At 42.4% G+C, this 24,560-nt stretch overlaps 1 long non-coding RNA gene across 3 annotated transcripts; it reads left to right on the top strand.

Annotated features, from left to right (window-relative positions):
- Positions 1-7,495: 7,495 nt before the first annotated feature.
- LOC140208139 (uncharacterized) lies at positions 7,496-21,262 on the top strand. Of its 3 annotated transcripts, none has more exons than XR_011888670.1 (3): positions 7,496-7,657; positions 16,636-16,719; positions 20,875-21,262. It is a non-coding gene; the product is annotated as an uncharacterized lncRNA (long non-coding RNA). The 3 variants fall into 3 exon arrangements; XR_011888671.1 differs by lacking the exon at positions 7,496-7,657 and adding an exon at positions 11,785-11,892; XR_011888672.1 differs by lacking the exon at positions 7,496-7,657 and adding an exon at positions 13,857-13,931.
- The last annotated feature ends 3,298 nt before the right edge of the window (positions 21,263-24,560 follow it).

Raw genomic sequence — 24,560 nt, 5'->3', positions numbered from 1 at the left:
ATAAATCAGCCATGATGGAACGGTGGAGCAGACTTGATGGGCCAAATGACCTAATTTTTCTCCTATTTCTTGTGGTTTTATGGTCTATATGGCAAATAAAGTTGATCCTTGACCCTTCAGGACCAAACCAACAGGGATAATTTCTCCTGCCTTAAGATCCTAAATTGAAGTGACTATCTAATTATAGAAGAGATCTTGTTCCACTCGAAGTAAACCATATGACAATCTGGTCTCTCTCTTCATTTAATGTATTAAAACAATAAATAAAGATAGAAATACCCACCTCTTGCTACTACTTCTGTGTCCACTCTTCAGCTAGACCAATGGTTTCTCTTTTGTTCTAAAGGTGACACATTGTTTTCTTTATACTTTTACAACTCAGATAGCAAGAGGCCAGTAGGCTCATTTCAATAGGTGACAATTCCAAAAGGGAGCCACAACTTGGATCTTCTGGCCTGCATGGAATTAACAACAATAGTTCTGATTATTAGAACATGGGATAGATTATCCTGACTCAGCCATGCTCCAAAACCATCCTTGTTTTTTCAAAAGAAATGACAGAGAAATGGATATTGTAATGTTTGCTTCATTACTGTCACTGTGAAGTTCAAAGTAAATTTATTATTGAAGTAATATGTCACCATATACCACCCTGAGTAATTTTCTTGCAGGCTTTCACAGTAGGACAAAGAAAGAAAGTAGGGAAAGCACTCTGCAATGTTCTTGTTAAGCTATATAAATACATTTAATGTTTAACAAGATTGTGTGCACTTTTCTTAAGACTGGCAGTACCATAAATCTGATAATGCACCATTTCATTCTACTATGGGCACCAATGGACTTGCTTAATTAATCAGAACTATCAAGAACTTGCTGGTCACAGTGATTTCTTTGTTCCTATAACAAACAAAACTCACAGATTGAAGATAAAGACCCTGGGTTAATTACCAGCTGAGGAATGGTTAACACTGACAGACAAACCAAACAGAGCAAGAGGCTCCCATTGATTCAGATTCAGATTTACTTACTTATTTCTTTAGAGATACAGCACAGTAACAGGTCCTTCTGGCTAACAATCTTGTGCCACTTAAATACAGTGAAATGGCCAATTAACCTACCAATCCATATGTTTCTGGGGTGTGGAAGGAAACAGGAGCACCCAGCAGAGAACGACCCAGTCAGTGGGAGAATGTACAAGCTACTTACAGATGGTTAGGGGGGGGAATGAACCTGGGTCACTGGTGCTGTAAAATTTAGTGCTTGCCCTCATACTACTGTAGCACTCCCACATTTATCACATTTTACCAGATAAATATTTATACAATTTGTCCACAGGGAAATCCTAGGTTTGCCCGAATGTGTGACTTTACTTCATGCATTACTTAACTGTTACAGTTCAGCAACCAGCATCTGTGTTTCTTACTTTGCATATTATTTGAGGAAATAGAAAAGTGTGTACACTGGGGCCACCTTATTAAGTACACCTGTATGCCTGCTCGCGAATACAAATATCTAATCAGCCAATCGTGCTGCAGCAACTCAATGCATAAAAAGCATGCAGACATGGTCAAGAGGTTCGGTTGTCAGAATGGGGAAGAAATGTGATCTCAGTGACTTTGATTGTGGAATGATTGTTGGTACTAGATGGGGTGGTTTGAGTATCTTAGAAGCAGGTGCTCTCCTGGGATTTTCATACACAACAGTCTCTACAGTTTACAGAGAATAGTGTGAAAAACAAAAAAAATCTAGTGAGTGGCAGTTCTGTGGGTGAAAATGAACTGTGTGTGAGGGAGTTCAGAGAAGAATGGCCAGACTAGTTCGAGCTGACAGGAAGATGACAGTAACTCAAATACCATATGTTACAACAGTGGTGTACAGATGAGCATCTGTACATGTCAAACCTTGAAGAGGATGGGCTACTGCACCAGAAGACCATGAACATAGTGTACACTCAGTAGCCACTTTATTAGGTAGATCTCATTCCTAATAAATTAGCACTGAGTATATATTAGAAATATAGAATAGATGTTTTGATTTGAAATGTTTCAAAATGAAGTGTACAAGATGACAAAAGGCATAGATTGAGTGGTCAGGCAGATACTTTTTCCAAAGACAAAAATGGCTAATACAAGGCAAAATTTTTAGATGATTAGAGGAAATTTTATGGCAATTGTCAGAGCTAGTACTTTTACACAGTGGTGGGTCTGTGGAAAGCACTGCTGGGGGTGATGGTGGAGGCAGATACATTAGGGACATTTAATAGACCTAGATAGGCACATAGATGAAAGTAAAATGGAGGCCTAAGTGGGAGAGCAGGACTAGAGTAGGCTGAAAGGTTAACACAACATTGTGGTCCCGAGGGCCTATACTGTGCTGTAATGTTGACACTATAAACACATTAGTACAAAGAGGAAAAATGCTGCATCCAAGCCACTAAAAATGTATTCTGTACTAATATCTTGTATTAATATCTCTTGCATTTCATCTCCTTGATTATTACAACAAAATGCATTTGAAGTACAAAGATTGGCCGAGGAAGACCTATAACAGACTCCAACAGAGAGTGCAAACGAACCAAATTATTTGGCAGTGAAAAGTAAATCAACCTCAGGCTGTGAATGGAGGTGCTTGATTGAGTTCACAACTGTGCACGTTTTAAAGAAGGAATTTGGCAATTATGCTCTTTCTATTATTAGAAAATCACTTGTTTTAATGAAAAGCTACAGGGAGGTATAGTCAGTGGTGCCTGCAGTGATTAGAAGAATAGATTGGAAGGCATGCATCCTAATTACACCTGGCTGGAGAATCAGCTTGTATTGGCAGCAGTCTAATCAAAGAAGTTGTTAAATGGGAGGTCAAAGTGAAAGCAATTTGTTTTGTAACATTTACGGCAAGTGGCCATCATGATTATCTCAAAATTACCTCCCTGAACTGAAAGGTCGCCAGGGGGAGGTTAAAAATTGAGCACATTGGTAGGACTAGGCCAGCATTGAGAAGGATGGGGGATTTATGTCAGTGAATTGGAATTCCCAAGTGAGTTTTGATAACTGTCCTGTAGTTTTATATTCATCATTGCAGTTACAAGCTTTTTGTTCAGGTTTACTTAAAGACTTGAATTTAAGTTAATACACTTCAAACTCTTATCTATGGATAATCGTTTTAGATCCCTGGATATCAATTTAATTGTTTTAACTATATTTTTTTTATAGCTCTTTTATGATAATGCATAAAACAGACAAGTTGGCTGAATTCTGTTCTAAGATATTAGGGTGATGTATGTTGTCCACTGTGGAAAGTGAATCTCATGCTCTATAATGCACTTAACTATGGTGAAAAAAAATGTCCAGAGGAAGCTTATGTAACTGGTAAGGTGTGATGTGTATAACTGAGAGAAAGTTTGCATAATTTAACATATAATGAGAATGATATGTGGTTTTGGCCTTTATTAATCCATCTAGGTATTGATTACACTTCTTGCTAGAGTGTAAATAGCAATGATAAGCAGAGATGAAAGAGCACTATCTTCCAGGAAGAGGTGAGGGATGTTTCCATTAGACCATGAAACATAGGAGCAGAATTACACCATGGCTGATTTATTATCCTTCTTAATCCCATTCTCCCACCTTCTCTCTGTAACTACTGACACCCTTACAAATTAAGAACCTATCAAGCTCCACTGTAAATATACCCAATCGCCTCACTCCATAATCATCTGTGGCAATGATTTTTTTTTCAGATTCAGCAGCCCTGGGCAGAAAAAAATCCTTCCTTATCTCTGTTCTAAAGGAATAACCTTGTATTCTGAGGCTGTGCCCTCTAATTCTAGACCCCCTCCCCCACTTTAGAAACCTTCTTTCCATGCCCACTCTATCTAGGCCTTTCAATATTTACTTTCAGGCAGGTAATTATTTCTCAGCAAATATCTCTTTCATACAGGCTTTAGCAGAGGAGATTTACTGTGAATTTAAACCTACGAGGATGTTCTTACACTTCAGCTAAGGAGCATCGGGTGACATAATTCCCTCTGGTGACAAATTGAATGAGACTTTAACAACCATTAAAAGATGGATGGAGTGGAAAGAGGGGTAGCTATAAACTTCTCTATTCTTCAGGCTTGGTTGTGAGCATTAGCTCATTTGAAGAACCCATACTTCAAAGTCATCCAATGTGGGTTCTTTTGGGCTTTTGGAGGTATTCCCTTGGAGATGGGATGAGCACCCCACCAGGTCCCACACCACCAGGTTCAGAGCAGTTAGGACACTTCAGCCACCAGGCTCTTGAACCAGCGTGGATAACTTCACCAACCTCAATTCTGAACTGATTCCACAAAAAAGCTGTGTTGTATATGAAAATCCTAGGAGATCCATTTCTGAGATATCAAAACCACCCTTTTGGCACAAACAATCATTCCATGGTCAAAGTCATTTTTTAGAACACACTTCTCCATTCTGATGTTTGGTCAGAAAAACAATGGAACCTCTTGACCATGTCTGAATGCTTTTATGCATTAAGTTGCTGCCACATGATTGGCTGATTAGATATTTGCATTATCGAGCAGGTGTACAGATGTACTTAATAAAGTGGCCACAGAGTGTATGCTAAATATTAATTTGTCTCACTGAATTCTGTGATCTCCTCCACCAGAAAGGATCACAGGAACATTATTGCTGCCACTTGAAAATATTCTACGATCCTTTCATTGGCACAGGGCTAAGATCTGGAATTTCTACCTAATTGTCAGAGCAGAGACGGCAATTCGTCAGCGCAACTAAAGGTGGACAGAAAATGTGTCCTTGCCAGCTTTATTCGTATCATGGGAAAACAAATGTAGAACAAATTGAATCATTTATCATTCCAGTGCCAAAGAAAAGTAAGATAATGTGCCCAGTGGATTTGACATTTATCATCATGAAGTGTTTCAAGAGGCTGGTCATGACACACATTAACCTCTACCCCCTGCAATTCACCTACAACCAAAGCAAGTCTATGACAGACACTATCTCACTGGCACTCTACTCATATCTGACACATCTACTCAGTAAGACCACCAACATTGAACTTTGGTGTATTGATTATAGATCTATCTTCAATGTGATAATTCTAAGAAAACTCATCACCAAGTATGGGTCCTTGGAAGTCAATACCTCCCTCTGCAATGGGATCCTTGACTGCTTCACCAATAGACCAGCAACAATGCCTCCATTGTGATTATTCTCAACACTAGAGCCGCACAAGGCTACATACTCTGCCCGCTATTCGACTCCCTGTGCACTCACAACTGCATAGCCAGATTCTGCCCTAACTGTATCTACGTTTGAAGATGATACTACTATAGTAGGCTGTAACTCAAATAATTATGAGCTGGTGTGCAGGAAGGGTATAAAGAGCTTAGTGACATGGTGTCATGACAACATTTCCCACAGTGTTAACAGAACAGAAGATCTTGTCATTGACTTCAGGAGGTGAGATTGTATACGTGCTCCTGTTTGCAGCAACAGTTGAGAGCTTCAAGCTCCTAGGAGTGAACATCACCAAATTCCTGGTCCAACTACATTGATCCTACAGCCAAGAAAGGTCACCAGTGGCTCTACTTTCTCAGGAAGCTAATGAAATATGACATATTCAAAGTTAATTTATTATCAAAGTGTGTATACAGTATACAACCTTGAGAACCATCTTCTTACAGGCAGCCACAAGACAAGGAAACACAATAGAATTCACGGCAAACCCCATGCAACAAGGACAGTCATACATCCAATGTGCAAAAGAAAGAACAAATTAGGCAAGCAATAAAAAAGCAAACAAGCAATCCATACAGCATGAACATGAGAAAGCTCAGCTGTACGGCTGGTCTAGGAGCTTGATGGCTGCAAACTACAGTCATGCAACCAAGGTAAGTAAAGCCTTTCACCCTCACTAATTTTTAGCAATGCATCATAGAAAGCATGCTACCCAAATCGATAATGGAAACTGCTCTGCCCGTGGCTATAAGAAAATGGAGAGAGTTGTGGGCGCGACTCAACAAATCACAGAAACCAGCCTCCCCTTTATGGACTGTTTACACTTCCCGCTGCCTCTATAGAGCAGTCAAGATAATAAAAACTTCCCCACCCTGGACATTATCTCTTCTCTCCCCTCCCATCGGGCAGAAGATTAGAAAAGCCTGAAAGCAGGTACCATCCAGCTCAAGGACAACTTCTATCCCACTGTCATAAGACTATTGAATGTTTCCGTTGTACTTTAGGAAGGATTCTTGACCTCACAATCGACCTTATTGTGACCTTCCATTTCACTGTCTACCTGCATTGCACTTTCTCTGGAACTGTAACATTTTATTCTGCACTCTATTATCATTCTGCTGTGGTCTAACTTGATGCTCTCCGCAAAGATTTGACTTGTATGATCAGTGTGCAAGATGAGTTTTTCAGTACTTCAGGCAATATTAAAGCAAATACCAAAGTTTATCTTATATTTCGAAAGCCAGTGTTCGCAATGAATGCATCTTTAGCTCTAAATCTTCCCTTACACCACCGGGCGCAACATATTGGGTGACAGGATAATAAATAGATTTGTCTCAATGACCCATTAGTTCTCAGCACAGAATTTCTTGCTGTTGGGTGTGGCAGGAAGGATGTGGTGTGGAAGTGGCAGTTGGATATGGGCGGTGGAGGGGTGAAGGGGTTGCGACAGGGAGTTAGTTCTTGCAGCACACGCTCTCTCTGTTCTTAAAGGCTTTCTTTTAGGCATGATTGTAGAAGCTCCTGTTATCCCCCAAATCGACATACCTTTGAAGTCTGTGGTATGGTATCATTTTCCTAAAGTCACCGTGTAATATATTGACATCATAAGAACAGTACTGAAGGGTGAAATGACTTTGAAGTCAACCCAACCAACCCACTCCCTCTCACTGGGAAAAATTAAGCCTAATGTCAAGGGTGTTTAATGGAAACAATTCAGGCTTTTTACAAGCCTTCAAAGACAAGCTTGTTTCTTCACATGATTTTGCGATTACTAACTGCTTAAACCTTGTCTACAAGATAACAGTTCTCCATTTAGTGAAAACACTAGCTGCACTCAACAGGCAGAAGCCCCAATACTGAGAAGGTTTGGTCGGGTTAAGAAGTGAATGTTTGCTCTGGCCTGACTCCAAGCAGCAGTAGATGTGAGAGATTCTTTTCCTGAACCAGACTCTCAGCACCAAAGGCAAGGCAGAGGCCATAAGCAGACAGATTGGGCATTTTATTCAGCTACTCCTTCAGTTGATTACCTCAGTACTTTGATGCACTGTCGCAATATGGAAAAAAAACAGAAGACTTGTTTGTACAAACACTGTGTTTTCATGTTAACTTCCTAATTCTGATGATTGTCAAATAGAAATGAGATAAGAGAATCTGACGGAAATCTGAGATGCATTTTCCATCTCTGGTGACATAAAGGTGGGATGTGCAGTTGACTGATAGACCAGCCCCTATGATGGAAATTCTAGTACTACCAGATCGACGTGACTCAAAGCAGGGGTTTGTGTAAGGACAAGAGAAGTTTGAGAACTCCTCAGTGCAGATTGCCTTGATCCACATGGAATGACAGAAGCACAAAAGATTCTACAGATACTGGAAATCCAAAGCGTCGCACACAAAATGCTGGAGGAATTCAGCAGGTCAGGCAAATAAACAAAAAGTTGATGTCTCGGCGCAAAACGCTGACTGTTTATTCATTTCCTTAAGTGCTGAGTTCCTCCAGCATTTTGTGTGTGTTGCTCTAGAATGACAGAAGCTGCTTCAGAAGGGAAATTAAATTATTATATAAAATTCAAAGTTCAAAGTGAATTTACTTTTTGAGCAGCTGTTCTTTTAAGTGTGCCAGTATTTAGAGTGGCTTTGGCTCAGCATGCTTGGATGAAGTAATCTTGTAAGTTAGTCTCTTCCTGTTCTCATTGTTCATTCCTCCTCTGCTGGACATAGTAGTTCAGTGCGAATGGCTCCATGGCAGTGTTTTGTACCATTTGTGGGATGTGGGAAGTCTGAGAGACGTCCAATCTCTCTGATAAACACATCCGCACTAGGTGCATTGAGTTGCAGCTCCTGAGAGAACGTATTAAGGAACTGCAGCTACAGCTCGATGATCTTCAACTCGTATGGGAGAATGGGGAGATGATAGACAGGAGCTGCAGGGAGGTAGTCTCCCCTAGATTTGCAGGAGACAAATAACTGGATGACTATAAGAAGGAGAGGAAATGCACAGCTAGTGCAGAGTATACCTGTGGCCATTCCCCTCAATAATAGGTATACAACTTTGGATACCACTGAGGGGGCCAACATACTGGGGAGGGGGAGGTCACAGTGACTGGGTCTCTGGCACTGAGTTTGGAGCTGTGGCTCAAACATGCAGAGTAGTGAAGAGGAGTGCAGTGTTGATAGCAGATTGCATAGTCAGAGGAACAAAGATGAGGATCTGTGGGCATGATAGAGACACCCAGGTGGTATGTTGCCTCCCTGGTGCCTGGATCAGGGATGACTCAGATTGGGTCCATGGTATTCTCAAGGGCAAGGGTGAGCAGTCAGAAGCCTTGGTATATACTGGCACCGATGACAGAGGTAGACAAGGTGAGGAGGTCCTGAAGAGAGATTTTAGGGAGCAAGGTAGGACGTTGAGAAACAGGACCTCCAGGGTAGTAATCTCTCAATTGCTTTCTGTGCCATGTGCCAGTGAGGGTAAGACTAGGATGATTTGGCAGGTGAATGTGGGGCTGAGGACCTGGTGCAGGGGGCAGGGGTTCAGATTTATGGATCATTGGGATCTCTTCTGGGGAAAGTGTGAGCTGTACAAAAAGGAAGTGTTACACCTGTTTCTGAGAGGGTCCAATACCCTTGCCAGCAGATTGGCTAGAGTTGTTCAAGAAGGTTTATCTAATTGGGCAGGGGGTTGTGAACTGGAGTGATAGTGCTGAAGATGAGGTAGTTGGTTTACAAACAGAGGCAGTGTGCAATGAGACTGCTAGCAAGGACAGGTTGAAGATTGGCCAAATTCACAATCAACAAGATGAGTTGCAATGTAAAAAATGGACAAAATCAAAAACAGCGAATATAAGACTGAAGATGTTATATTTGAATGTGCGCTGTATACAGAATAAGGCAGATGAACTTGTATGATGCTGTAGGCATTACTGAGTCGTGGCTGAAAGCCAACATAAAAGCCAAAGGGAGGGAATATAATAGTGCAAAAATTAGTGGGAAGTTAAAGGATTAGGAAACTTTTAAAAACCAACAGAAGGCAACTAAAAAAAGTCATTAAGGCGGCAAAAATGGGATATGAAAGTAAGATAGCCAATAATATTAAAGAGGATACCAAAAGTTTCTTCAGATACATAAAATGTAAAAAAGAGGTGAGAGTAGATATTGGACTGCTGGAAAACGATACCGGGGAGGTAAGAAATTGAGGACAAACTGAATAAGCATTTTACATTAGTCTGTACTATGGAAAAAACCAACAGTAAGTTCTAGGTGTTAGGGGTCATGACATGTGTGAAATTGTCAGTACTAGGGAGAAGGATCTTGGGTAATTGAAAGGTCTGGAGGTAGATAAGCCACCTGAACCAGATGGTGTACACTCCAGAGTTTTGAAAGAGGTGGGTGAAGAGGTTGTGGAGTAATGACCATTCAGAGATCAGTAGATGCTGGAATATTTCTGGAACACTGGAAAATTGCAAACGTCTCTCCACTCTTCAAGAAGGGAGAGTGGCAGAAGATAGGAAATATAGGCCAGTTAGTCTGACCTCAGTAGTTGGGAAGATGTTGGATTTGATTGTTAAGGATGTGGAGGGGCAGGTAGTTTTGAGGAAGTAGAGAGGCTACAGAAGGTCTCAAAGAGATTTGGAGAATTGGCAAAGAAGTGGAAGGTGTAATACAGTGTCAGGAACTGTAGGGTTTTGAACTTTGGTAGAAGAATTGAAAGTGTTGAATATTTTCAAAATGGAGAGAAAATACAAAAATCTGAGGTGCAGAGGGAGTTGGGAGTCCTTGTGCAGGATTCCATAAAGGTTCATTTGCAGGTTGAGTCTCTGTTGTGTAAGGCAAATGCAATGTTAGCATTCATTCCAAAAGGACTAGGACATAAAAGGAAGGATGTAATGTTGAGACTTTATAATGAACTGCTGAGGCCTCACTTGGAATATTGTGAGCATCGTTTGGCAACTTATCCTGAAAAGGATGTGCCAAAACTGGAAAGGATTCAAAGAAGATTCACAAAAATGATCCCAGGATTGATCAGCTTGTCATATGAAGAGCATTTGATGGCTCTGAGCCTGTATTCACTGGAATTCAGAATAATGAGGAGTGGCCTCATTGAAATCTATCGAATGTTGAAAGGCCTCAACAGAGTGGATATGGAGAGTATAAGACCAGAGGACACAGCCTCAGAATAGAGGGGTATCCTTTTAGAACGGCGATGAGGAGGAATTTCTTTAGCCAGAGAGTGGTGAATCTATGGAATTCATGCTGCAACAAACAATCTGCTGGAGGAATTCACCAGGCTGCTTTGCATGATTTCTTCATGTAACACTCTGGACAATGTCTTCCGATATCTTTGAAGAGCACAGCAGACAGGGAAGAACAATCTGCAAAGAATAATTGACAAAGTCAGAGATCATTTTCATTCATCACCCAGATTACATTGCAGACAGGGCAGGGATTCGTGAGCCTTGCCTTATTGTGTGACAACTACCTCTCAGTGGCCAGCAGCGACCCTGAATGATCTTAACTCGTTTGAACTGATCTGCATGTTTTTTGGCTCTTTCACTATGTAAGGCATCACTGTGTATGTGACAATACCAGCAGCTGCTAGATGTCAATGTCTACTTTCAACACATTAATGCTGACGTGGGCTGACCAGAAAAGAAAGCTAAACTATACTTGTGAATTAGGTGTTATTTATAGGAAAGTGAAATGAAAGACAAAGTCAATGGCACATCAATGGCTCTAAATCATTAGGAGTTTGGAGAGATTTGGTACATTATCAAGGAACCTTGCAACTTTCTACAGAGGCACAGCATTCTGATGGTTGCATCACAGCCTAGTGTGAAGGCTTCGATGCGCAGGATTGCAAGGAGCTGCAGAAGGTTGTAGTCTCAGTCAGGTCCATCATGGACATAACCCTCCCCATCATCAAGGTCATTGTCAAGGGATAGTGCCTCAAGAATGTGGCATCCAATACTAAGGACCTTCGTCACCTGTAACATGCCTTCTTCACATTACTACCATTGGAGAGGAGGCACAAAGATTGAAGACCCACACTCACTGATTCAGGAATTCTCCCCATCCTCCATCTAATTTCTGTCAATTTCAAGTTAGAGTCTTGTGCTATCTATTTATCTATCTATCTACCTATCTATTTATTTGTCTGTTTGTTCATTTGTTTAACAATTTCTAGTAATCTTTGTGTCTTTTCATTGTACTGTTGCTGCAAGAAAATAAATAGTTTCACAAAATTTCTCAGTGATTATAATCCTGATGTTGATACTGATTCTCAAATCAAACACCCTTGTGTGTGTGTGTTTTTTGCTGGTCACAGCCAGTTCACAATGCTCCCTTCATCACAGTAGCTCGGCTGCTCCTGCTGTCTCTGATCTCCGGTGGATGTCAAGTACAAGCGGTTGTAAGTGACACCCTTCCTGCTCTAGGAGAGCAGGAAAAAATAAACGGGAGTTTGCTGCCTGAGAAAACACGCAGGGAAGGACATTACTGACCTGGTGAGGTGAGGGGTGGGGGGTGGAGTGGTCAGCAATGTACTTGCACTTCACACTTGGTGAGCTGTCAGGACACAGGACATCTTCTTCATGATCCCTGAAGATATGGACTGTACCAACACCACTGTTTTGTCCCCAGATCAGCAGAAGAGGTGAGCTATGGGCACAGGTGGTTTCGCAAAGTTCAAAGTAAATTTATTATCAAAGTATGTATACGTTAATATTTACTGCCCTGAGATTCATTTTCTTGCAGGCATTCACAGGGAAAACAGGAATACAAAAGCGTTTTACAAAAACTATGAATAAACAGACAAAAGCTGACAAATAACCAGTGTGCAAAAGAGGACAGATTATGCAAATAATTTTGCAAATACTGACCACATGAGTTGTAATGACATCTTGAAAGTGAGTCTGGAGGTCATAGAATCAGTCCAGAGTTGAGATGAGTGAAGTTATCCATGCTGGTTGAGGAAGTTGATGGTTAGTAGGCTAATAATTGTTCTTGAATCTGGTGGTGTGGTACTTAAAGCTTCTGTACTTCCTACCCGAAGATAGTAGTGAGAGGGGGGCATGACCTGGATGGTAGAGTCTTAGACGATGGATGCTGCTTTCCTGTGGTAGCACTCCCTGTACTGTAAATGTGTTCAGTGGTGTGGATTGCTTTGCCTGTGGTGGACTGGGCTGTGACCAACACTTTCCGTAGTCTTTTCCATTCCTGAGTGTTGATGTTTCCATGTCAGGTCATGATGCAACTAGCTAGCATATTCTCCTCTGGGCATCTTTTGAAGTTTGTCAAATTTTTGGTGATATGCCCAATCTACACAAACTTCTAAGAAAGTAGAGTCACTCTCATATGTTCTTTCTGATGACTCTTAATTGCTGGTCTCAGTTTAGATCCTCTGAAATGAAGATGCTCAGGAATTTAATACTATTGAACCTCTCCACCTCCGATCCCCTAATGAGGGTTGATTTATGGACCTCCAGCTTCTTCCTCCTGTGGTTGATAACCAGCTCTTTGGTTTTGCTGGTGTTGCATGAGAGGTTGTTGTTGTGGCACCACTCAACCAGATTGTCAGTCACCCTCCTGTATGCTGATTCATTGCAACGTTTGATTCCGCCAACATGAGTAGCGTTGTCAGCAAACTTAAAAGTGGTATTGGAGCTGTACTGAACAACACAATCATAAGTATAAAGTGAGCCGACCGGGCAGTTAGGGTTAGGATTAGTAGTGCAGCTGACTGCATGTGTTGAGGAGATGTTGCTGCCGGTGTGTACTGTTGTAAATGACTAAAACAGAGCCACACTGAAGGTGTAACAGGGAAATATAAGATCATCCAGCCCATGGAGTCCGCTCCGTCATTTCATCATGGCTGATCCCGGATCCTATTCAACCCCATACACCTGCCCTCTCACCATATCCCTTGATGTCCTGACCAATCAAAAATCTATCAACTTCTGCTTTGAATATACGCACAGACTTGGCCTCCACTGCACTCCGTGTTAGAGCATTGCACAGATTCACAACTCTATGGCTAAAAAAATTCCTCCTTACCTCTGTTCTAATAGGTTGCCCCTCAATTTTGAGGCTGTGCCCTCTAGTTCTAGATACCCTCACCAGAGGAAACATCGTCTCCACATGCACCTTATCCAGTCCTTTCAACATTTGGTAGGTTCTCAATGATATCCTCACTTAATTTTCTAAACTCCAGTGAGCTCAGGCCCAAAGCTGCCAAATGTTCCTCATATGTTAACCCTTTCATTCTCGGAATCATCCTCATGAACCTCCTCTAGACTCTCTTCAATGACAACACATCCTTTCTGAGATATGTGGGCCAAAACTGTTGACAATACTCCAAGTAAAGGTCTTTATTCACACAGAAAACCTCAAGGAGAATCTCACTCTCCTCACTCAATTTTTTATAGTTCTTCAACAAAGATAACAGTAAACAATTAACTGTACTTTCAGCTGCTAGTCAGGTACTTTTCACAGAATTACATATTTACAATGCCAGTACATCCCCACTAGCAGAACCCCTTTGAACATTCAATACAGGTGTCTGTTTCAAAAGCCAAATGTATATAAAATTCAGAAACCCAAAATATACCCTTTTTGTTACAGTGTTGAGGGATGGTGCCATGAATGTACAGCAACCAGGTTATGTGACAAAACAAATCTGTCCGGAACTGTGCCGTAAGTGACAGAGATACACATTTAATATGGTGCTAACAGCAAGAATGTTAATCTATTGTGCTTCCCTATGTAGCTTCAATAGAACAGGGAATGTCCTACACCCAGTGAAAGGTTTCACCAACTGCACCGTATCAATTGAAAGCTAAATTGTGTACAAGTTTCATTTCCTGAAGACAGGTTCTCATTTTGGTTAATCCATAATTATGCTATCCATAATGTCATAACTCCAACATAATCCATAACACACACTAAGTGGCATACTGAGGCCAACGTTTGGAGCTGAGTGATGGGTTTTGAGGGGATGATTTGGATCCAGGACTGCCCAGAACTTAGAGTGGAAGACCAGGCCCACTATATTCCCATGCAGCTGTAGTCCTCGAAAATTGTCCTGTCCATCCTTCCTGGTTGCATCGCCCTCTAGTATGGAGGGGGCACTGCACAGAATCAGAAAAAACTTCAGAGGATTGCAGATTCAGCCAGCTCCATCTCGGGCACTAATCTCCCCAGCATCGAGGGCAGGTTCAAAAGGCAATGCCTCCAAAGGGAGAATCCATCATGAAGAACCCAAATGCCCAGGAGATGCCCTCGTCTCATTCCCACCATCAGGGAGGAGGTACAAGACCCTGGACACACACACACACACACACACACACACTCAATGTTTTAGGAACAGCCTCTTCCCTTCTGCCATCAGATTTCCAAACCTGACAATGAACACTACCACACTATTTTTGCACCAGTTATTTTCGATATGTATTTCTTATTGTAAATTACAGTTTTTTTTCATATATATCATTGTTGCAGCAATATATGTTAGTGATGTCAAACCTGATTCCCATTCTGATTCACCCTTACTCTCTCTGCAACGTAAAAGTATATTTTCATTTGAGCGTGTCCTTTCGCAACTTCACAATACGGTTCTGATGATGCACCTCCGACCTGAAGCATTGATTCTGACTCTCTTCCCACAGACCTTGCTGACTGCTTCCAGCATTTTATGTTTTTGTTTTGGTTTCCAGCATCTGAAGTTTTTATTTCTGATTTTCCTTCTGCTGTTTCTCTTCACGCCTCTAGGGATCGAAGTGACCCTTTCTAATCTAGTGTCCTGCATTTGGTGCTGACACCATGATCTGCCCTGCATCACAAGTTGGATGACCATGCACAAATGACTTCTGTTAAGCCTGAACAATACTGAGTTTCCAGTTGCCTTTAATTCTACTGGAATTCTGACCTGCATGTTTTCTGATCTCTTTGCTGTTCTAATGACGTTTAACGAAGCATAAGGAACGGAATCTCATCTTTCTTCTGGACATGATACAGCCTTCTGGACTGAATGTCGATTGTGGTTACTCAATATTCAGTGGTGATGTAAAGCGAGGAGTGAGGTACCCCTCACCTTTCTTTATATCAACAATGAATCTTTTTGACATAAGGATATCCACCTGTAGTATTAATAACACCATAAGACATAGAAGCAGAATTAGGCCATTCTGGCCATCAAGCATGCTCTGCCATTCCATAATGGCTGAATTATTATCCCTTTCAATCCCATTATTCTCCTACCTTCTTCCTGTAACCTTTGATGCCCTTCCTGATGAAGGACCTATCAACCTATGCTTTAAGTACAGCTGTCTGCGGGAAAGAATTCCACAGATTCACTACCTTCTTGTTAAAGAAATTCCTCCTCAACTCTCATCTAAAAGGACGTCCTTCTATTCTGGGGTAATACCCTCTGGTCCTAGACTTCACACTATAAGAAATATCCTCTCTGCATCGACTCGATCTAGGCTTTTAGTATTCGATAGGTTTCAATGAGATTGCCCCTTGTTCTTCTAAACTCCAGTGAGTACAGGCACAGAGTCATCAAACACTCCACTTAAGTCAACTCTTTCATTGCTGGGACCATTCCTGTGAACGTCTTCTAGTACCTTTCCAGTATCAGCACATCTTTCCTTAGATAAGAGGCCCAAAACTGCTCACGATAATTTAAGTGCAGTCTGACTGATGCCTCAGCTTCAATAAGTCTTCCACTACTACCACTTTGTGATTGTCAGACCTTTCCTACACCTCTGATGTGCATTTCACTTCTTTTATACATTCACTTCTCTCTCTCTCTCCCACTCCCCCCCTCCCCCCTCTCCCCACTTCCCCTCTCCCCTCTCCCCTCTCCCTCATTTTCTTCATTAACCTGTCCATCAGATGACTTCAATAACTTACCACCACAGAACTCAGGCCAAGGAGAATGTCCCTTCCACCCCTCCAACACTCTCCCTGCAATTTGTTCCCCCATTTGAAAAGAGCAACACAAACAGAAGATGACAACATATTCTTTGTTCTTTGCAGTTTACTTTTTTGATTCTTGGAATCCCCTTGCCACAGTGGGAAAGTGGAGAGTACTGAGAGTTTGCAGTTCCCTTGTAACAATGTCAACCAAAAATGATTCACTGTTTGTAAAGTGCATTGGGACATTGTGAAAAGTGCTATATCTTCCTTTCATAATGGATTAACATCTAGTTAATGCATTTAGGAGTAATGCGAATTGTGATTACTGTGTTTGCATTGTGTTGAATAATATATTTAAAAGTTCTCTTAATGACTATTGATTGAGCAACTGGTAGTTTACACTTCTGGCACAACATGAAGTTCCAGGGTATAGGAGCTTTTGTTTCACTTTATTTATTAGATTTATTCTTTGTTTGAACAGTGATATCATTGGGGAAACTGGCCGGGAGGCGGCATGGAGCTCAGTTCTAAGGCAGGGCTGATTGAGTACAAGGCAGAGCAAAAGGTATGTGTGCTGCAAGTTAATTCAACCCCTGAATGCTGTCAGTGACTGGAATGTGTCTGTTCTAGGTTGTTTGGCCTTCAGTAAAAGGTATCCCTATCAATTGGAAAGGATATAAAAAGGAATGGCTTTTTCTTTTGTTCAGACAAATGTCTGGCAAATTTGGAAATCCTTTCTACTTATAGCTTAGAATTCAGCAAATGATCTTTTTTCGTTAAATACGATGTCCTTGGCGGAACACATCATTTATTTTCCAGAGTCATAGAATTGTAGATCAATATGGCATGGATACAGGCCCTTTGGCCCAACCAGTTCATGCCGGCAATGTTACCTACCTAGCTACACAAAATGCTGGAGGAAATCGGCATATCAGGCAGCATCTATGAAAATGAATAACCAGTCGATGTTCTGGGCTGAGACCACTTTCCTGCATTCAGCCTAAATCCCTGTAAGCCCTGTCCATCTCTGTATCTATCCAAGTGCTTCTTAAATAATACTATTGTACCTGCCTCAACCACCTCCTCTGGCAACTCGTTCCATATACTCACCATCCTCCACATGAAAAAGTTGCCCCTTACCTTTCTTTCAAATCTTTCCCCTCTCACCCTAAGCATTTACCCTCTAGTTTTGGATTCTCCTACCCTGGGGAAAAATCTGTAACCATCCACCTTATCTATACCTTTCATAATTTTAAACAGTACATTTGGCATCAACTTGGCTGCAGGAGCTGCCGGGAGATGACGTGATATGTCATCCAATGGCCTTAGGGTCTCCACTCCAGATTTGTGTAGGGTTTACTCCTTAGCCTTCTCTTCTCCCGAAGATACCCACAAGGCAGTGGATCTGTAACCCTGGATAGGGGCCCATACCGGGTACTGTTGGCTGGAGCCAGCTGAGCCCGGGACTCGAGTAAGGCAGCGTCGTCACGCCCTGTAGTAATGACATATGGAGCCACTACCCACTACCCAAACATAGAAACATAGAAAACCTACAGTAAAATACAGGTCCTTCAGCCCACAAAACTGTGCTGAACATGACTTACATGAGAAATTACCTTGGGTCACCCATAGCCCTCTATTTTTCTGAGCTTCATGTACCTGTCCAGGAGTCTCTTAAAAGACCCTATCGTATCTGCCTCCACCATCGTCACTGGCAGCCCATTCCACGCACTCACCACTCTCTGCATAAAAAACTTACCTCTGATACCTCCTCTGTACCTGCTTCCAAGCACCTTAAGAATATGCCCTCTCATGCTAGCCATTTCTGCCCTGGGAAAAAGCCTCTGACTATCCACACGATCAATGCCTCTCATCATCTTACCCACCTCTATCCTCCGTCACTCCAAGGAGAAAAGGCCGAGTTCACTCAATCTATTCTCATAAGGCATGCTCCCCAATCAAGGCACATCCTTGAAAATCTCCTCTGCATCCTTTCTATGGCTTCCACATCCTTCCTGTAGTGAGGAGACCAGAACTGAGCATAGTATTCCAAGCGGGGTCTGACCAGGGTCTGATATAGCTGTAACTAATTTTAACCAAAAATATGTAACTTTAGCAGTAAAAGAGAAGGAGAACACAATGTGAAAAATACAATAATGTGAGCTTCCACTAACGTTTCCTCTCTTTCTCCTACATAAAGACCCAGCCTACCAACCTTTCCCTATAACTCAGGCTCTCATGTTATGGGTAGTGGGTAGTGGCTCCATATGTCACTACTACAGGACGTGACGACCCTGCCTTACACGAGTCCTGGGCTCAGCTGGCTCCGGCTGACAGTACCCGGTATGGGCCCCTATCCAGGGTTACGGATCCCACTGCCTTGTGGGTATCTTCGGGAGAAGAGAAGGCTAAGGAGCAAACCCTACACAAATCCGGAGTGGAGCCCCTAAGGCCATTGGATGATGTATCACATCACCTCCCGGCAGCTCCTGCAGCCGAGCTAATGCCAAATATACTGCTTCACATTCCTTTGGACCACATCCGCGAGGCCGAGAGGGGGATCTTGATGTCTGGGCAGCCCAGGATCTCTATATTCATCGCCCAGGTCTGCGTCCCGGAATCGGGTGCATCCATTGTCTACTTAGACAGACGTAGCCATTAATTATTAACCATGTCCTGGAGACAACTTTGTAAATCTGTTCTGCACTCTTTCCAGTTTAATGACACTCTTTCTTATAGCAAGGTGACCAAAACAGTACACAGTACTCCAAAATTGGCCTCACCAACAACTTATACAACTGCAACATAATATCCCAACTCCCATAATCGATGCCCTGACTGATGAAGGTCAGCATACTGAAAGCTTTCTTCGCCATCCTGTTGTCCTGTGACACTGCTATCAATAAACTGCATACCTGTATTGCAAGGTCCATCTGTTCCATTACACGCCCTAGGTGTCCTGCCATTCTTTGTGTAAATCATACACTGCCTTGACTTTCCAAATTTCATCACCTCACACTTATGACACTGTATCTCTAGTGTCACAAGCTCTTAGATACACTGCAAAAAATGTTCAGTTAATGGAAAATTTCATATTCTCTTTTCAGCTAGGACTGCCTTAAACATAAATGCATTGGTCCTGACAGCCAACTGGTGAGCTATGAGTGCTCTGAGGTATGAGCATGCAGCTGCCCTGGTCACCATCACACGAGTGAGGAGGAAAATCTACAGAGGCAGCAGAAAGTGGCGGGAGGGAAATCTAGTGATTCTGAAGCCAAGTGCTCTGAGTAGGGCTGTATAGGGCTCTTCACCTTGACGTGAAGGAGGATGAGACATAACTCAATAGAAGTGCATAAGATGAAAAGAGGCATAGGTAGATAAAGCAAAGATAGGCAAGGAATGGGACAGATATGGAATAACTAAAAGAAGCATGAAAAAATATAGCAGAGAGAGAGAAGGCATAGATAGATAGAACAGGGAGAGATAAGGCTGAGATCATTAGGGCACAGATAGATAGGGTATAGATAAGGTATAGGTAGTGTGGACAGACAACCCCTTTTCTCAGGGTGGAAATGGCTAATACAGAGGACATAATTTTATGGCAATGGAGGAAAATATAGAGGGGGGTGTCAGAGGTGATTGTTTTTTTAACATTGACAGTGGTAAGTGTGTGAAATATGCTGCCTGGGGTGGTGGTAGATGCAGATAAATTAGTGACATTTGGAAACTCTTAGATAGGCACATTGATGAAACAAAAATGGAAGTTTATGTGGAAGGGAAGTGATCTTGGTTGATTGATCTTGGAGTGATTGATCTTGATTGATTGATTAGATTGATCTTGGAGTGCAGGCTAAAGGACCGGTGCGGTACTGTTCTATGTTCTGTGTTCTGTTTGCAAGTGACATGTCTTTATTTATGTGGGAAGATCCCCAGTTTCCAGTGTTTGAACTAACTTCCAAGTCCCACTAATCAGGGAATCAGCACCCGTCTGGGCTGTAGATAGCCACATGTACCACAGAAGTTCTAATGATACTTCATCAGGCCTTCCACCCTCAGTGCCATCACATTAGGATGGGAAGGTTGGCAGAACACACACCAGTCCTCAATGAGAGGTCAACGGTGGAAAGGTAAAGCAGCTTTAAGTTCCTGTGCATCAACATCTCAGAGGGTCTTCCCTGGGCCCAGCATATTGATACAGTTCTGAAGAAGGCACACCAGCAACTCTGCTCATTAGGAGTTTGAGGAGATTTGGTATGTCGCCAAAGAACACTTGCAATTTTTTTTACGGATGTACAGTGGCATGCGTCCGCATTGGTTGCAATACTGCCTGGTACGGGGAGCTCCACTGTGCAACTTCGAAAGAGATTGCTGAGGATTGTAGACTCAGCCAGCTCCATCACAAGCACAACCTTCCCTACAATGAAGGATGTCTTCAAAAGTGACACCCCAAGGAAGCAGCATAGATCACTAAGGACTCTCACCATCGTTAAGGAATCTCACCATCACTAAGGTCTCTCCCCATCGTTAAGGAATCTCGCCAGGCTCGGAAGCCTGAATACCCAACCCAAACTCAAAATTTTAGGAGCAGTTTCTTCCCCTCAAGCATCACACTCCGTATGGTTCATGGATACTCATTTGCTATTCTCCTTTTGCATTATTTATTTATTTATTTATTTATTATTGTAACATATAGTAATTTTTGATGTTTCACACTCCACAGCTGTCACAGAACAACAAATTTCACAAAATACAGCAGCCATCAGAACACCAGCAAGGACATCTTCAAATGGCAGTGCCTCAAGAAGGTGGCATCCATCATTAAGGACTCTCACCATCCCAGGACATGCCCTCTTCTTGTTACTACCATCGTGAAGGAAGTACAGGAGCCTGATGGCCCACACTCAATCTTTTAGGAACAGTTTCTTCCCCTCTGCCATCAGATTTCTGAGTGGTCTATGAACCCATGATCATAGCCTTGCTATTCCTCTTCTGCAGTAGTTATTTTTGTAACTTACAGTAATTTTATGTCTTTGCACTGTCTCTCTCAGGCTTTCCATCCCATAGGATGATGATGGTTCCTTTCAAGGAACAGCATGTGCGTGAATGGATTTTAGGTGAGTAGGGGGTTTGCACAGGTCCAGACCCACCCTCTCGACATCCCCTCCTGGATCCAGCGGCATGGTGGGGTCCAGGACGGCTGGGGGAAGTTCTGTTGCAGTGAATGGCCAGACCAAGCTTTGATGCAAGGGATGCCCTTTCCGTGCATCATGGCATGTGTTTGCTAGATGGCCATCGACCCTACAAGAGGATTCATCTGCCCTTTGACAGGTCTTGTTTCTCGTCCTGCAGGGTGTCTAGCCACCCTCATCACCAGGCAAGCCTGGTGAGGGAGAAGGTTTAGTCACCGACCACCCAACCATGCGACAGGTAGTACTGGGTTACATGGTACCAGTAGCACTCAGACGAGCGACCTGACACTTTGCACTGTACTGCTGCTGGAAAGCAACACAGCTCAAGACACATGTCAATGATAATAAACCTGATACTGAATCTGAACCATTCAACCTCAGGCAGCCCAGTGTCTCAGCTATCAATGCTGCTTCCTCAGAGCACCTGAGACAAGGTTTCAATACTGACCTTGCTGTTTGTGTGAAGTCTGCACATTCCGCCTGTGACTGCCTGGCTTTTATCCATCTGAATCCCATGTATTACCCTATAACCACCAGATTACTGAACTAGTGTGGATAACTTCAGTCACCACAACCCTGAAATGATTCCACTACCTACAGTCTCAATTTCACGGACCCTACAATGCACATTCTCAGTAGTTATATAAATGTATGCACACAATCTGCCTTCTTTTGCACATTGTTTGTCAGTCTTTGTTTATGCATAGAATTTCATAAATTCTATTACATTCCATTTCTAATACAAGTTAGTACAATTACAAATTCTACTTTTGCTGTTCCTTTCCGTGTCTTGTGGCTATTTTTGCCACTTCCATAGCATTTGACTGGTTTCTTTTGAGGCTCAGCGCTCAACCCAGCATGGATGGAGAGCGTGCAAAGAGTCAGCAGGATTCCAACTCGGGGCCATTCGCCTCGAAGTCTGGGGCTGATGCCACAACACCACTGGCCTGCTATTGACTTTCTTTATTTTCCCATCAATTCCTGCAAGACAATTAATCTCAAGGTACTACTATATGTGGTACTGTATATGTACTTTGGATAATATTTATTTAAATTTGACTTTGGAGAAGTGTGGATTGGTAGGTTAATCTGTCACTGTAACTTGCTCCCAGTGTGTAACTGAGTGGTCAAAACTGGGTTGGGGTGGTGGGGCTGGGGGGAAAGTTAATGGGAATGTGGGAAGAATAAAGTAATTTAGTGCAGAATTAGTGTCAGTCTCATTGCAGCCAACACCCTCAACGTCTCACCAGTTACTCAGCTAATTTTAGTGGAAATTCCTTCTTTCAGGGTGTTGGCTACAATGAGGCTATTCAGAAGGTTACAGTCACGGGGAAGGAGAAAGTGCAAAGGGATATAAACAGTTTTCTGCTGTCCAACACCCCCGCAGTCATACAATACTCTTCAATGACCATGTCCTTATAAAGTGCTGGTAACACAGTACTTGGAGTCATGGGTCAGGAAAGTTCAGAACTGGGAAAAGTGCAGCCAAACATTGGCTGATCTTTAATCTTGCGATAAATTCAAACATTATTTGCTGGTGATCTCCTGGCATTAGAATTTGTATGGGTTTGAACAGAAAGGGGAAGAGGTTGTTTGCACAGTTGGTGGAACTGTGAGCTGGCAGGAGGGGTCAAGTGGCCTATTTCAGCTCCAATTTTCTTGTGTCTTGCTGTTTTCTTGTGTAGATGTCAGCACGATTCAACTAGCTTCCTAAGGAGCAAGCTGGAAATTGGTGCCCAAAGATGTATCAGCATTCCTCCCTCCTCCTCCTATTCACACCCTTAGTAAACAAGGTCCCACTACTTGCGTAAGACCATGAGACCATAAGATAAAGGAGCAGAGTGTTTCCACTCTGCCCATCAAGTTTGTTCTGCTATTTAATCATCGCTGATTTTTTCAACCTTGTATTCCTGCCTTCTCCCGCTAACCTTTATCCCCTTACCAATCAAGAAACAATCAATCTCTGCCTTAAATGCACCCAGTGATATGATCTCCACCACCCTTTGTGGCAATGTATTCCAAACACTCAAAAACCTCTTCCTGAATAAATTCCCTCCTCATCTCACTTCTAAAAGGACACCTTTTTATCCTGAGGCTGTGCCCTTGAATGTGAGATTCTCCTAATAATGGAAACATCCTCGTTTCTATTACTAGGAGAATATCAGGCCTCTTAGTTTCTAGTCGGTTTCAGTGAGATCCGCTCTCACCACAGCATTCTTCTGAACCCTATCAACTACCTGAATTGATTATTGTTCACAAAAAAAACATTAGAACCAAATATTGATACAAACATCCTTTCCAGCTAGCTTATACTGCATAAGAATCAATGCCCATGAATTTTCAGACACTTTAACTTCAAGTAAACCTGTGATTTGGCTGGAGAAGCCACCTGCATTCGCTCACCTATGCCTAAACCTAGTAGAAACAGCAGAACACCCTTTCTGTGTTTTTCAGTATCATTGTATAACTTGCCAGTTTTTCTAATTTTTCATCAGTATTTTTGAAACTTGAATTGAAATGTATATTCTCAAAAGTTTTGAGCTGACTCATACCATCAGGGGTGTATCATCAATACTTACCATTCTGTATTAGAAACCTAGAAAACCTACAGCACAATACAGGCCCTTTGGCCCACAAAGCTGTGGCGATCATGTCCTTACCTTAGAAATTACCTAGGGTTACCCGTAGCCCTCTATTTTTCTGAGCTTCATGTACCTGTCCAGGGGTCATGACCCTATCGTATCCGACTCCACCACCGTCGCTGGCAGCCCATTCTACGCACTCACCACTCTCTGCGTTTTAAAAAAAAAACTTACCCCTGACGTCTCCTCTGTAGCTGCTTTCAAGCACCTTAAAACTATGCCCTCTTGTGCTAGCCATTTCAGCCCTGGGACAAAGCTTCTGATTATCCACACGATCAATGCCTCTTGTCATCTTATACACCTCTATCAGGTGACCTCTCATACTCCGTCACTCCAAGGAAAAAGGTCAAGTTCACTAAACCTATTCTCATAAGGCATGCTCCCTAATCCGGGCAACATCCTTGTAAATCTCCTTGCACGCTTTCTATGGTTTCCACATCCTTCCTATAGTGAGACGACCAGAACTGAGTACAGTACTCCAAGTAGGGTCTGACCAGGGTCCTATATAGCTGCAACATTACCTCTCGGCTCTTAAACTCAATCTCATAATTGATGAAGGCTAATGCACCATATGC

Source organism: Mobula birostris, chromosome 2, assembly GCF_030028105.1.
Source record: "Mobula birostris isolate sMobBir1 chromosome 2, sMobBir1.hap1, whole genome shotgun sequence".
NCBI classification, from domain to species: Eukaryota; Metazoa; Chordata; class Chondrichthyes; order Myliobatiformes; family Myliobatidae; genus Mobula; species Mobula birostris.
Note: the sequence above shows the minus strand (reverse complement) of the source record. Positions and strands in the feature narration are given on the sequence as shown.